General features: G+C 34.5%; 1 long non-coding RNA gene across 1 annotated transcript in view; it reads right to left on the bottom strand.

Moving 5' to 3' along the window:
• Positions 1–14,142, bottom strand: part of LOC105500040 (uncharacterized) — a 108,536-nt gene extending 94,394 nt beyond the window's left edge. The window contains exons 1-2 of the long non-coding RNA XR_011624741.1: positions 14,048–14,142; positions 8,734–8,809 (exon numbers count right to left, since the gene is read on the bottom strand). This is a non-coding gene — a long non-coding RNA (uncharacterized lncRNA). The remainder of the gene's footprint in view (positions 1–8,733; positions 8,810–14,047) is intronic.
• Positions 14,143–15,092: the final 950 nt, after the last annotated feature.

The raw sequence follows: 15,092 nt of genomic DNA, 5'->3' as shown, positions 1-15,092 counted from the left end.
TTCCAATTGTCCTAAAGTTTGTAGGTAAAAATTTATTATTTGAGCTCTGCCAAGAAAAAAAAAAAAAAAGTATGTTAAAAAATTCAAGGTATTATTCCAGTGTAATGAATCTGCTCACACATTTATTAATATTATTATAATTTTGATAGTTCATATTGTCCTTCAAATTACCCATTTGGAGACTGTCAACTTATTAATATAAAGTTAATAATTCAGCCACTATATCTGCTCGTTAAAATCTTGCTTTTAATTCTAATTTTAATAATGTTATTAATTTTTCCTAGGACATATTTACTAAAGACTTTACCATTTTACTGAGGACTTATTTTTGAAGAATTTAGTACTAAGATTCCAAATTTTTCCAAATCATCCATTATGTTTACTGTTAGGTTTAATATGTATGTCCCTAATTTTATTAACTAAGTGGTTTCACTTTTTTTGTTTCACAAATATAGCTCTTAAAGCCATGTACAATTTGTATCATAGTTTATCATTTTGTATATATCATGTCACTTTAATATCTTTTAAATATTCTATTATTATAGTTTTGATTTATATAATTCAATAATTTATTCAGCAGACACTTTCTATTTTCAGATTTGGTGGATTTTCTGGTATCAATTATTATAATTTCTAGTTTTTTGTATTGTGATCAGAAAATTAGGTTTATACTATGTGTGTTTTAAGAACTTATTTATGATTTTCTCTGTAGCATGCTTTAACCATTTTTTAGGTACTGTATATATATTTAAATATTGTATATATATTTAAAAGATGTCCATGCTCTGTAGATTAAAATATTTAATCTATAATTGAGACTACATTATCCATATTTTCTATAATTTTTGTATAATGATTTGACAAATTTAGTATTGATAATATTTCTGTAAATATAATATTTTTAGATTTACATATGCACAAAATCATTATAGGCTGAAAGTTTTATTATTACAATATCTTCTCTGGATTTTAATTACTACTATTTTAATTAGTATCATAATTAAACTTTTTTATGTTATATTGCTATATTTCTTAATTTTGCCCTGGATTATTCTTTGTTTAGTATACCTAAGGCTACATCTGTTTAAACTTTTAGTTTCCTGATACATCTTTCTTCATTTTCATATTTTTCACATCCTTCTTTTTTAGTGTGTGTACTACTAACATAATATAACTGGATTTTCTTGGAAAAAGTTGGAGAGTGTATTAATAAAAAAGATTAACATGTTTACATAAAACAGATACATTTTGCCTCATGTTTCTCACCAGCTTCCATGCAATTTTTAAACATGACTCCTGGATCTTATTTTGTGCTATTTTATTCTTCCTTGTATTTAAAAATAAATGGGTACATTTTTATTGATTCATTTGTGTTGGTGTTTAAGTATGTATTATTTGAGTAGTTCTAGAAATACAAATTATATTCACACTGCACTTCTGATCCATTAGAATATCCTGCTGGCTCTATGTTCAAAATATATCCACTGCCCCCTCTGCCACTACCCTGTTCTGAACAGCCTCCAACCTGGATTATACTACTAGCCTCCTAAACAATCATCCTGATTTTACCTTTATCCAGCAGCCAGAATTATGCTTTTAAAACGAAAGTCTGGTCAAGCCACTTCTCTTTAAAAAATTCTCCAACACTTATCTTTTCTTTCAAAGTCAGTGTCAAAGATCTTATAATGTGAAAACTGAAGTCTTACACATTACAGTTGCACAGTTATCTCTCTGATTCATCTCTCATGCTTGCCATATCACTTCCTCCATTCTAACCTCCTTGACATTCTTGCTGTACCTTGGATATGCCAGTCAAATCTCTACCTCAGATCCTCCAATTGGCTGCTCCTGCTGTCTAGAACACCCTTTTTTTCCAGGGAGATAACTCCTTCACTTCCTTCATCTTAACCTGCAAACATTTAGAGGGACCTCCACTAGAGGAAGGGCAGATAGGGGAGAAAGCCCTAACCTTGAGACTTGGGCAAATAAGAATCTGTTTGTGCTCCCCATCCCCATGTCTCCCTCCTCCCACCAGGCCAGTAAGCACCTAAGAAACAAGCAAGACCACTGGTGAGAGAAGCGAGTGTGAAGGGAGAATTCTGAGGTGAAGGTGGACAAGGAAACCCTAACACATCAAGGATGGAGTACAGACACTAAGAAAACATTTCTGGCAAAACAACTCCCACTAAAATCACAAGAAAACTCTAGAGGAACTGTCTCAAGGATAGACTTCTTTTTCGTTTCCCCTGTCACTAGTCGGTTTTCACCTGTGCCCTGAGAAAGACAAGGGTTACCTTAAGGCTTTTGCCTGTAGGGAAAAGGGTCTAAGCATGGTTTCATCATTTCCTCCACCGGCAGCTGACATCCCCCTGTAGGTCTACCCACCAAGGAAAACTTTCTCCAGTGTCCAGCCCTGCCCTCAATCTCAGGAAGGACCTTCTTCAACACCCAAGAAAGTCCATAGTCTGTAACTGAGTGCAAATGCCCCTTAATCTGCTCTATTTTGTCTTGAGTAAGCCCACATTTGGACATTTGGCCTTCAGTAATTAGTTAAACATTTTATCTGAATTGCTTTGTATCTACTTGCATTACAGCCACAATTTCCCCTTTGCTCTGCCAAGGGTAAGCCCATGTGTGTGTCCTGGTTATTTTTGAAGACTTCTGTCATTTCTCCAGTTTCAGATTAGTTGTGTGCTCTGGAGCCTAATCTCTCTGAAGGATTTGAAAAAAAAAAAATGACCTTCCAGATTACCTGGATCTTTCTTATTGCCTAGGTGAGAACATTGCTCTTTCCAGCTCTCCATAAACTGTGTGGAAACCGGAATTTCCCGACTTCTTTATGTAGGCAAATTATGTTCCATGGGACAATTCTGGATGGCTTCCTGTAAGATGAAAATACCACATTCCTTCAAAGTTAGGTGGGTCTGATTTTCTTCATTTTTATGCAAAATTTATGAAAAAAGCTAATATATATTCAGCTTGAGGGGTCAACTTTTCCATTTTAACCAATATCACTTATTATTTGTGTGTGTGATAGTGCCCTTCTGCATGAATTTTTCTGTTTTTTTTTTCTAATTTTCTGGTTAGGCACTGAAATAAATTATCAAGAAATTATTCATTTGGGCCTACTATGTCTTAATTTTTATTCTATTTTATTCTATTTATTTTTCTTCTTTTCCAGGAAGCATTTTTGTTCTCTAGCTTTGTTTCCAAGCAGTCTGAGTTCTCTTTAAGCTAAAAACAGAGGCTGATCTTGGTCTTGAAGCATATTAACATTACTTCAGAGAATAAAACTCAGGCTCCTATCTTCTTTTTTAAAATTAAAACACTTTATTGAGGTATAATTGACAAACAAAAAGCTGCAGCTATTTGATGTATATAAGCTGATGTGTTTAGAGATCATTATACATCCATAAAACCCTGAAACTCTCATCACTATTAATGCCATAAATTTATCCATTACTGCCAAAAGTTTTCTCCCATGCCTTTAGCTCAGTTTCGTTTTCCTTTTGTGGTAAGAACACTTAATATAAGATCAACCCTACCGGCAAATTTGTAAGTATACAACAGTTAATAATAGGTCCGTGTATATGGTAGATGTCCAGATCTTATTATTGTATATAATTGAAACTCTGCCATGTTTCTTCCTCCCTTATAATTCCTGGCAAACTCACCTTTCACTTTCTGCTTCTGGGTGTAAGATTTTAGATTCTACATATAAATAAGATCATTCAGTATTTGCCTTTCTATAGCTGGCTTATTTCACTCAGTATAATGTCCTCTAGACCCATCTATGTTGTCACAAATGGCAAGAGTCCCTTCTTTTAAGGCTGAATAATTTTCTATTGTATGTATGTATGTGCCACTTTTTCTTTATCTGTTCTTCTGTCAATGGACATTTAGGTTGTTTTCATATCTTGGTTATTGTGAATAATGCTGCAATTACCAGGGAAGCACAGACATTTTTTCAAGATCCAAATTTCAATTTACTTGGATATACAGTAGGCTCTCCTTATTTGTGGTTTCATTTTCTGCAGTTTTAGTTTTCTGTGCTAACTGCAGTCTGAAAATATTAAATGAAAATTTTCAGAAATAAGTTACAAGTTTTAAATTGTGCATCACCATTCTGAGTAATGCAATGAAATCTTGCATCATCCTGCTCTGTCCCACCCAAGATGTGAATCCTTCCTTTGTCCACCATACCCATACTGTCTATACTACCCACTCACAACTCACTAAGTAGCTGTCTAGGGTATCAGATCAACTATCTTGGTATTGCAGTTGTGTCCAAGTAATCCTTATCTGACATATTAATGCCCCCAAAGTCCCTGAGTAGTGATGCCGGCAATTTAGAACCAAAGAGAAGCAATAAAGTTCTTCCTTTAAGTGAAAAGGTGACCTTGGCCTTCCTTAGTTATAGCTGGGCACATCTGTAATTTCACGCATTCACTTGGGCCCTTGGAATGCATCCCCTGTGGATAAATGGGGACTACTATATACCCAAAAGTGGGATTGCTGGATCAAATGGAAATTCTATTTTTAATTTTTTTGAAAAACCACCAAAGCTGTTAAATAGCTGTGAAAGCCATTAATTTTTTTTCAATTCCATTATTTTATTATTCAGTTTCAAAATGTCTGCTTCATTCATTTGTTTGTTTGTTTGTTTGTTTGTTTGGAGATGGAACTTTGCTCTTATTGCCTGGGCTGGAGTGCAATGGCACCATCTCAGCTGACTGCATCCTCTACTTCCTTGGTTCAAGCCATTCTCCTGCCTCAGCCTCCCAAGTAGCTGGGATTATAGGCATGCATCACTATGCCCAACTAATTTTTGTATTATTAGTAGAGACGAAGTGTCACCATGTTGACCAGGCTGGTCTCGAACTCCTGACCTCAGGTGATCCACCCACCTCGGCCTCCCAAAGTGCTGAGATTACAGGCATGAGCCACCACACCCGGACTTTTCTTCCAGTTTTAAAAGACTGCTTTCTGCAGGCAAAGACGTTCTCCTGCTATAATCCTGGATGAATGGGATTTCCTCTAGGATTGTGTGAGGCTTCTATATTTCTTCAACTGCAAACTAGAGAAGCAACTATATAGTTTCAAAATTGTTTTAATCATTATCACTCATGGTTAATTATTCTTCAGTAAACCATTTCCACCATCTCAAAGGTTACATGAGATGTAATAGTTATCATTCATCATAATCTTATGATTTTAAAATATCAAATAAGAAAGAAAAAAGAAAAACAGATCACTGTTTTAACAAAAACCAGCATTCATTTACCCAAGTTAAAGTTTGAAAATAGCCTGTTTGAGGAAGTCATGTTTTTCTTTTAGTGTACATACTCTTCTTATGCGTAGTTTTTGTTTTTTGGTTGGTTTATTTCAGTTGGAATGTACTTAAAGGTTTATAAGAGTAAGTATTACCTACATACTATTATTTTTAGCATCATATAACTATCACTCTAATGAGTTAGTGAGACTCACAGGAGGTTGTCAATATACATTTATGCATTCACTTTAACTTCGCTGAGGTTTAAAAGGTAATTTCTGCATATTTTACATGATAAGATGCAATTCAAATCAATGTCTTATTCTCTGAACTGTTAGACGTATACTAAATTCACACATATTTCTGGAAATGAATGGATACATATTAAGAGCTGGGGGCACTTCTAGCTCCCATGTTATATAAATAAAGCATTTCCATGTTAATTCTAATTTTTGCTATGCTGTCCTAGGCTATTTAACCCAGAAAGGATCAGATTATCCCATTCCACAAAGTTTCCTAAATCAATATACATGAGCCCCTGAAACAGCTGGTTATTTAACCCTATTTTGCAAATACTATGGAAGATTACTTATAAAGCACATTTATCTTGGAAATAAAAGCCTAGGTAGATCTGGCAATATTTTCATAGGCAATGGATGTATGAGTACAATGCTTTTTACCCCTATTTTTGAAATAGGAAATAAGATGTATAGAGTTGTTATGGCTTATTTTCCCGAAGACTGTGCTTTTGCATTCTTGAAATTTTGCTCAAGATCTTAATACAAGAAAGAACTATACTGCACTTTACTGGTATCTAACTTTATGCCCCTACTTTCTATAAAAACATAAACTGTTAAAATGACTTTTTATTCTGAGCCTTCTAATAATCTTCTCTTTCTGTTCTTTTCATCATGCTCACAGCGATTAAAAGAGTGGAATCTGTCAGATTTTCAAATCTGATCAGGGCAAATTCCAAGTTGCAAGTTACTAATATAGTCCTATGTGTTTTTCTACTTTAAGTATTTTTCTAAAAACAACTGTCCTTATCTATACATTTCACATAAGTGGCACAAATAATTTTTGTCCTAAAATAAGAAGAAAAAATATATAGTTCATAATATGAGTTATACATATTTAATGAAAAAATCATTTAAGCAAATGTCCACTTTGGTGAAAAGCTATGAAAAGCTGTGTTCGAATACTGTTCTTTGCAGCGATGCCTGAAGACTGTTAATGCATTACTGTCCAAGGAAATAATGCTTTATAAAAATATACAACCTTGTACCATGTTTATATGTCTAGTGTGCCATTTTAAGCTTGTTTGTATTAAGCTACAGGTGCAGAGCTGCTGTAAAATGGAAAGGGGGCAGCTGCTTTACTGCCAAGGCGTCACAATATGAGGCAGTGTCTCTACCACAGAAAACAGTGCTGCAATGAAATAAGCTCAAGCTCACATGGGCAAAACCTGAACATCTGGCAAACTCATCTTCATTAGTTATTTTCACATGCCCAATCTTACTTTATTTTCTCACTTATGAATCTCTGACCAGATTTTCAATTTTATTTATTTATTTCTTCACTTTTAACATTCTGGATATCCACCTTGAGGTATCTCACCTATCTAAATGATATTGTTAATTACTACATAGCAACATTTGAAGACAACATAGAAAGAACCTAATGTAATATTATACCAGGACTCGAAATAAATTAATTTTGTTTCAAGTAGCATAAGTGAGTATATATAAGTATATGCACACATATGTATATTGCAACATATGTACAAAATATATATATCACATTATATATAATAAACATGTATTTCACCATATATAATATGAGGTATATTATATATAAATAGTTTAATCTATGTATACATTATATAGCACTATTGACTATCTAGGATGTTCTATCAAACCAATTTTGTAAACCATTTTGTACTCAACATCTCTCTGAATACATGGTATTGTCTTCATATGGTACCCTTAGAGATGACTTTTATTACCTTTTCAATTAGTTTTATTCAAAACCGTCTTGCTATGTTAATATATTTTAAATAATGTAGGGGATAGCAAGTGATCTAACCAAAATAATGACTGACTTCTAGAAGAAGGACAATTTTCCCATTACCACATGATAGAAAATGTCTAACCTTAGAATACCTCTAAAATAACAGAATCACTACACACACACACACACACACACACACACACACACACAGTGAGAGAGAGAGAGAGAGAGAGAGAGAGAGACAAAGACAGAGAGAATATGCCATATAATTTTAGAGAGAAACAGTATCAAGATTGTGAGGAGAATAAAAGCAAGGCTCTAAATGCATGTAAACATTTATTACTTATTGTTTTAAAAGCCTATATTTATGTTCTACATTTCAGAAATCACTGTGTTTGCTTCAATAAATACAATGAATCAAGTTTTGTTCTTGCACTCAACACTTATTCTGGTGGGAAAAGGTTAACATTAAAAATACAATTCAATTTCAAAAGCAATGTAGAAAAGGATCAGAGAGAATGAGTTTACTAACTCTAAGGGAGTTGAGGAAAATTTTACAGAAGGGTTAAACTTGTGCTGAGAGGGTGAAAGAGGATTTGAAGGTCACCAGTATGAAAAAAAACAGAAAAGATAATCCCAGATAAGCACATGAAGGTCTGAAAGAGCAAGACTTGAATAGTTCAATCCTGGTAGCTTACACGACTAATCCAGATAATAGATGGGGGAAGTTAGAGAAACCTATTAAAGCCTCCAGTAGCTATGAATCACAGTAGTGCTACTGGGCATCTTTGTTAATAACTCTAAAGTTTATATATGAAAACTGTGGCTTTGTATTGTTTTATTCTGTATTATTTAACATGACTTTCATTTAGATACCCTTTAGTAAGTAAAGAAATACTCCTTTATTATTATATTTCCTACTTTTATTTAGAAATTGTATCTAATCCTTCTTGGGCATCCATCAAGATGATGATACTAATTTTCTCCTCTCTACTCTTATTGAAAATTACATTAATAGAGATCTAAAGATTGTTTAGATAAGTATTACTTTATTGAAATAAACATATTAATTCACAATTTATTATTTCAAAATATGTATTATACATGCAACTATTTATTATTTATGACTTTTCATGAATGTTCATAAAGTAAACTTGACATAACTTTTTATTTTTCTACCTAATTTTGTCTAATCTTGGAAAACAAGGGGAGAAGCCAATTTGGAAGTGGATCCTCCATCCCCAAGTTATCCAGCAGGTACCATGTTGATCAGAAAAGAAGCTCCCATACAAATCCTTTCCAACTTCCTGACTCACAAAAACATAGATAAAATAAAATGGTCATTTAAACCCATTAAGGCTTGGGGTGACTTGTTATATAACAATAGGTAACTGAACACCAATTCACTTATATAAAGCTTTATGTTCCTAACAAATAAAACAGAGACTTACCTAAGCTATGCATGGTCCGTTAGTACCGGTCTGTAGCCCATACTGCAATGCTGCTGCCATGTAAAATCATCTGGTTCTATTGTTGTTTGGGAGTAAGAGATTTTTACAAGCTTTTAAATTTGTTCTATTATTAGTAGTATATTCTCTTTCCAACTATATTCAAAGGCAACATTACTGAAATATAAACTCATCATTTTCAGTTGAATTTTCAAATTAATTGATGGCAAATGTTATATTGAGAAAACAAATTAAACTACAAAGTACTTACAACTTCTTCTGTCTTTTCCTTAACTTTTATCCCCAAATAAGAATTTTCTTTGTTTTTGCTTCTGGGTCACAAGACATTTGTTGGTTTCATTTTTGTTGCATGAGGTAAAGGGAACATATGTAGTTTTCAGGAAGCAAAAATAAATGAATAGATAAGAAAATATATAGCATACTATCTATCTGTCTATCTATCATCTGTCTCTCTCTAGATGTGTACAGATACACATTTGTTGTAAATGGCTAGGTATCTCACAAAGTAACTCAATGACTGATATAAAATTATAAAACCTTAAAAATGAATATTTCACTGTAAGTACACATGTAAATATATGTAAAATAAAAGAGGAATATCATTAAAGATAAAAAGAGTATCATATGCCCAAACAAAACATTCATCAAGACAGAGCAATCACAACCATATATTTCCAATAATATCTCAAAATTGTAAAGTAACAACAGACCAAAATAGAGGAAAAAATAAGTGTCAGACTTCAACCTATCTCTCTAAGAAATGGGTATAGAAAGTGGAAATTCTGGATATTAGCCCTTTTTCAGATGGACAGATTGCAAAAAATTTTCTCCCATTCTGGAGGTTGCCTGTTCACTCTGATGATAGTTTCTTTTGCTGTGCAGACCATCATCCTCAGCAAACTATCACAAGATCAAAAAACCAAATACTGCATGTTCTCACTCATAAGTGGGAGTTGAACAATGAGAACACATGGACACAGAGAGGGGAACATCACACACCAGGGGGTAAGGGGAAGGATATCATTAGTAGAAATACCTAACGTAGGTGACAGGTTGATGGGTGCAGCAAACCACCATGTCACGTGTATACCTATGTGACAAAACTGCACATTCTGCACATGTAACCCAGAACTTAAACTATAATTTTAAAAGAAGAAAGAGGAAATTGTATGGCTATAAAATATTTGATAAAAAAGTAATGGATATTTATTGAATCATAGCTCTGATAAATAATACACACACACACACACACACACACACACACATATTTCTCAACTTGGGAGATTTGTCTCCAGGGATATTTGGCAATGGCTGGAGATGGACATTTGGACATTTGGCAATGCTGCTAACGTCCAACAATGCATAGGACAACAAAGAATTATCTAGATCAAAATGTTCATAGTGCCTCTCTAGAGAACGTTTGATATCTATTATATGTAAATGTATACACACACATAAATGTATATTTCTATAGCTCTATATACATATTAGATATCTATATATACTATTAATACATCAATTAAGGAGACAATGTGATATTTGTTGCAGGTCTAGTATTAAAACAGATTTAACAAATTAAGTTTCCTTGTTCCTTGCTCTGCTAGGTAAACAGGTCACAATATTTTTTTAGAAAACCCTCTAGTTGCTATTATATATACATGAATTGAATATAATATTTGAGAGGGAAATTTCACATTTCGCTGCCTGTTTTTTTTTTTATTATTATGTAAGCTACTGTATTCCTTCAATAATTGTGTTTCTAGATTAAGTAGATATTGTGACTATGGTGAATACATAATATTTTCTGCCCCAGAATACACAACTTTGAATAATTTGGTTTCTAACTGAACCCAAGATAAGTCGGTTTCTCTTTGGAGGTAAAATTAAAAGATTCCAGAGCATTTGGAAGCAGCGTGTCCTAGGTCATAAAGGTATCAGGTGCCATCTTGGGCCCTGTCCTCTTTTGCACTGCCAGTGTGAGAGATTATTACTAAATATAATACATCCTTCCAGTACTTTGAAAAAGAGAAAAGGTTAATACCCACAGGATTATATAGTTTAAATGCTTATTAATGGATATTGGACACTATATATTAACCTACTCAAAACAAGTAAGCCAAAAAAACCCAAAATTCATTAGTTCTGAGAATCAAAACACACACACAAAAGCAGGGCAGAGTTCCTCCAGGGACTGGAAGGCTGTCAGGACTCTAAGCCTCTCACCCTTACTCACATCTGCATGTATGTTGTTTTTCTTTTCTTTTCTTTTCTTTATTTTTTTTATTTTTTTTATTTTTTTATTTTTGAGATGGAGTCTCGCTCTGTCGCCCAGGCTGGAGTGCAGTGGCCAGATCTCAGCTCACTGCAAGCTCCGCCTCCCGGGTTTACGCCATTTCTGCCTCAGCCTCTCGAGTAGCTGGGACTACAGGCGCCCGCCACCTTGGCTGGCTAGTTTTTTGTATTTTTTAGTAGAGACGGGGTTTCACCGTGTTAGCCAGGATGGTCTCGATCTCCTGACCTCGTGATCCGCCCGCCTCGGCCTCCCAAAGTGCTGGGATTACAGGCTTGAGCCACCGCGCCCGGCCGTTGTTTTTATTTTCTTTCACTGCAGATGCCTCTCTTTCCCTGGCAGAGAACAGCTTCTGTGGAAACTCCGCATTTGCATTTGTAAAGTGTCATCATCACCAGGGGAAAGAAAATTCGCATACTCCCCCACTCAGTGCCAACTAAAAATGCAGGAGGAATGATTCTCCAGATCAGGGAGAAAATACATCACAATTGATGGAGTATGAATCACACTCAATGGAGCACAAGATTTGTGATTCTCGTCAGAAACACACAACTGGAGTGTGGAAGCCACCTCTGAAAAAGACTCCGTATCATCGTTATGGGCTCCTCATATGTTGAAATCTTAACTCTAAGTACCTCAGAATGTGACTGTATTTGGAGATAAGGTATTTAAAGAGGTAAGTATGTTAAAATGAGGTTCTTAGGGTGGGCGTTAATCAAACATGAGTGGTGTTTTTATAGGAGGAGGAAATTAGGACACAGTTGTGTGCACATACAAAGGGACAATCACATGAAGACACAGGGAGAAGATGGCCATCTACAAGCCAAGGAGCGAGGTCTCAGAAGGAACCAACCAGCCAAGGCCCTGATCTCAGACTTTCCTCCAAAACCATGAGAAATAATTTCTGTTATGTAAGCCACACAGTCTGTAGTATTTTGTTATGGAAGCTATCGCTATTAACAGTTACTCAAAGAAGGGAATTAGTTCCTACTGAAACCAACCCATCTTCTTTTCCCATTAAAAAAAACCAGTAGTAACCCCAACAGATACCCATCATGAGATTATGCAACCAATACACACCTGGATGAAAGAAGAGATGAGTATAAGGGCTTTTTCTTTGCTCTTATCTCTGCCTGTCAGGAATCATAGCACTTATCCCACTAAACGTTGCATGATTCAGTCCACTTTCTCCATTGCTCTTACATTTCCAAATTATTTATTTTTCTTTCATTTTTACTATTAAAATTCTTAATGGGTTCAATAAGGTAGCTTAATAGTAATAATTTAGTACAGAAAATGGCATGTTACAGTTATCGTAACTCAGAATATGTTTAATGACTCCGTCTGGCTCTAAGGCATGTTCCCAGTACTTTCTTGTTACAGCATTTCACCATTCTCACCTGCTTTGCTCATGAAAACAATCTGCTCTCACATTCAATGTCTGTTTTTTCTTAGTCTAATAAAAACATTTATATGCATAAATTACGTACTAATTGAGAATAAATACAAAAGTGTATTTTAAAGTTAAGACTCCTCTTTATTTAGCCAAGGCCAAAGTACCATATAATTGGGGTAGAAAACCTTTAAATTGCATTACAGTAAAAGAAAATTGCAACATACATTTTACTTAGTGTTTCTAGAAAGATGTAGCATGCAATAAAAAATCATTTCTAAGCTACACAAATGCAAAACATTTTCTCTTTCTCTCGTTTTTATTGTCAATCAACTTACATTATTATTAAAAATACTCCAGGAAATGTTTGCAACATCATTTTTTTCCTTGATGAAGATTCAGATGGGTTGAAAACAATCATCTTTGCATGGAAAATAATGCCAAATTCCATATATAAGTATAGAAAATAAGATTTTCCCACATAAACCTTAAAAATTTCCAAAACCCCTATATACTGAAACTGTAAAAAAACAAATTTCAAATTTCACCTAGACGAACAAATGTTTCTTTCAATTTTTTTTTTTTTTTTTTTTTTTTTTGAGACGGAGTCTCGCTCTGTCACCCAGGCTGGAGTGCTGTGGCCGGATCTCAGCTCACTGCAAGCTCCGCCTCCCGGGTTCCCGCCATTCTCCTGCCTCAGCCTCCCGAGTAGCCGGGACTACAGGCGCCCGCCACCTCGCCCGGCTAGTTTTTGTTTTTTTTTTTTTTTTGTATTTTTTAGTAGAGACGGGGTTTCACCGTGTTAGCCAGGATGGTCTCGATCTCATGACCTCGTGATCCGCCCGTCTCGGCCTCCCAAAGTGCTGGGATTACAGGCTTGAGCCACCGCGCCCGGCCTTTCAAAATATTTTTAAGAATTTCAACGAAAATAATTTCTACTCAATATACTCCTACTCATGAAAAAGTTATGCTGAATTTAACTTTGCTCTGTTACATTGAGAAATTGTAATTTGGGGGAAATTGAGTATAATAAAGATGTCCTATAGGATATAGAAACATAAAAATTACCTAAATGTTGAAAGTTTTCATATATGTCAATAGATCTGTATATACTTGCTGCTACCTTTATATGCAAATAAGTTTCCAGAAGCAATAATTGATAGTTAAAATTATGTTTTTCTGCATTAAGGCACACATAGCATGCATAAAATTATTTACCATACATAGTTGACAAACAAAACTCAATTCATGAGGTCAAACTCAATTATCATTTTTAACAATTATTTTCCTTTAAAAGGCAATATATATTTAGTGAAATAATCTGAAATATTCTGTCCAATTTGATTATAATATTGACACTGCTGCGATTTTAAATGAAGATGCTTGCATTGCTTGTCAGATGGGGTGATAGGATATTCAGTGGGGAAAAAAAAAAACTTTTTTTAGATATACTAAGCATCAGGGCAGTAAGTGGTAGTAGCATTTTATCTGAGCAAAGTTTTTTTTCTCCTTTTTTATCTTAAAAAAAAAAAATTAGGCATACACATGGCACCAAACCAGACTGAATATTTTTTGAAAGTCAGAAAGTACCTAAAGGAAATTATTGATCATACCTTGGAGAGAAAGTAGAAAAGAGAAGCTTTACACTATCCTTTTTATAGGCCAATGAATACTGGAGTCTCCACATCAGTCTGTCTCTAGACAGGGAAGGCAGGACAAATTAAATCAGACTTTTTTGCTCCAATTTGATTGAATCTGTTTGTGTAGACAAAAACCTCAAAGTTCCATCATGCCAAATATATCATCTTAAGCGATTGGTTTCCTTATCATCTTTCCTTTGACATTTCACTCTGCGACAGACCAATAAACAACACTGATTTCCTTTGGAGAGTTTAATTCACATCTGGAATCTTTTAGAAAGTTTTCTTGATAGGAATAGCAATCTTAATATGAAAGCATTCACTTTTAATTACATCTTTAAATATCACATGATTTACTTGCACACAAATTGAAGTTCTGGAAAGAATGTCAAAGCGGCTTCAACATTGATATAGTTGAATTAGTTCCCAAGGCCTGAAGAGAAATCTAGCAACCTGAGACACATTCTGAACTTTATTGATGGCACATGGACAAGTATCTGACTACCCCTGAGAAATGTACATACTACAATAGTTTATTCAAAATCTTTCACAAGGGACTATTTAAGCAATAAGGACTTACTGGAGGAAGCTCCCCTGAGGATATTTAAGAAGATTGGACCCAGGGAGGAAAAGTTAGCTTATTTCCTGAATTTCCCTGTTTCTTCTATAAAATATCTTCATGGTAGCAGAAAATGTAATCCTTTTATCTTATTTTTGTAGTCATGGCAAATGTTTAAATTTATTGGGCAGGTAGTAGGATCTAGTATCTCTGTTCACATATTCTGCTATACTCCAGGATACCTGTATTTTAGGCATTCCTGAGAACTCCTTTACCAAGAGTCACTCTGTGCTCACCACACTAGAAGGGCAAGCAGATCTGAAACTTGGCCAGCTGCCATCAAAGTTTAAAGGGACAGACTTGTCAGGATTTATAGGAGACTTTATTCAGAGTTTATTTCACTTGGCTTGGGTTGAAGAGCAAACGCCCACTACCTTTCCTCATTTGAGTGAACAGCAA

This window comes from Macaca nemestrina, chromosome 6 (genome assembly GCF_043159975.1).
Source record: "Macaca nemestrina isolate mMacNem1 chromosome 6, mMacNem.hap1, whole genome shotgun sequence".
Lineage (NCBI taxonomy): Eukaryota > Metazoa > Chordata > Mammalia > Primates > Cercopithecidae > Macaca > Macaca nemestrina.
This window is presented reverse-complemented; position numbering and strand designations above follow the sequence as displayed.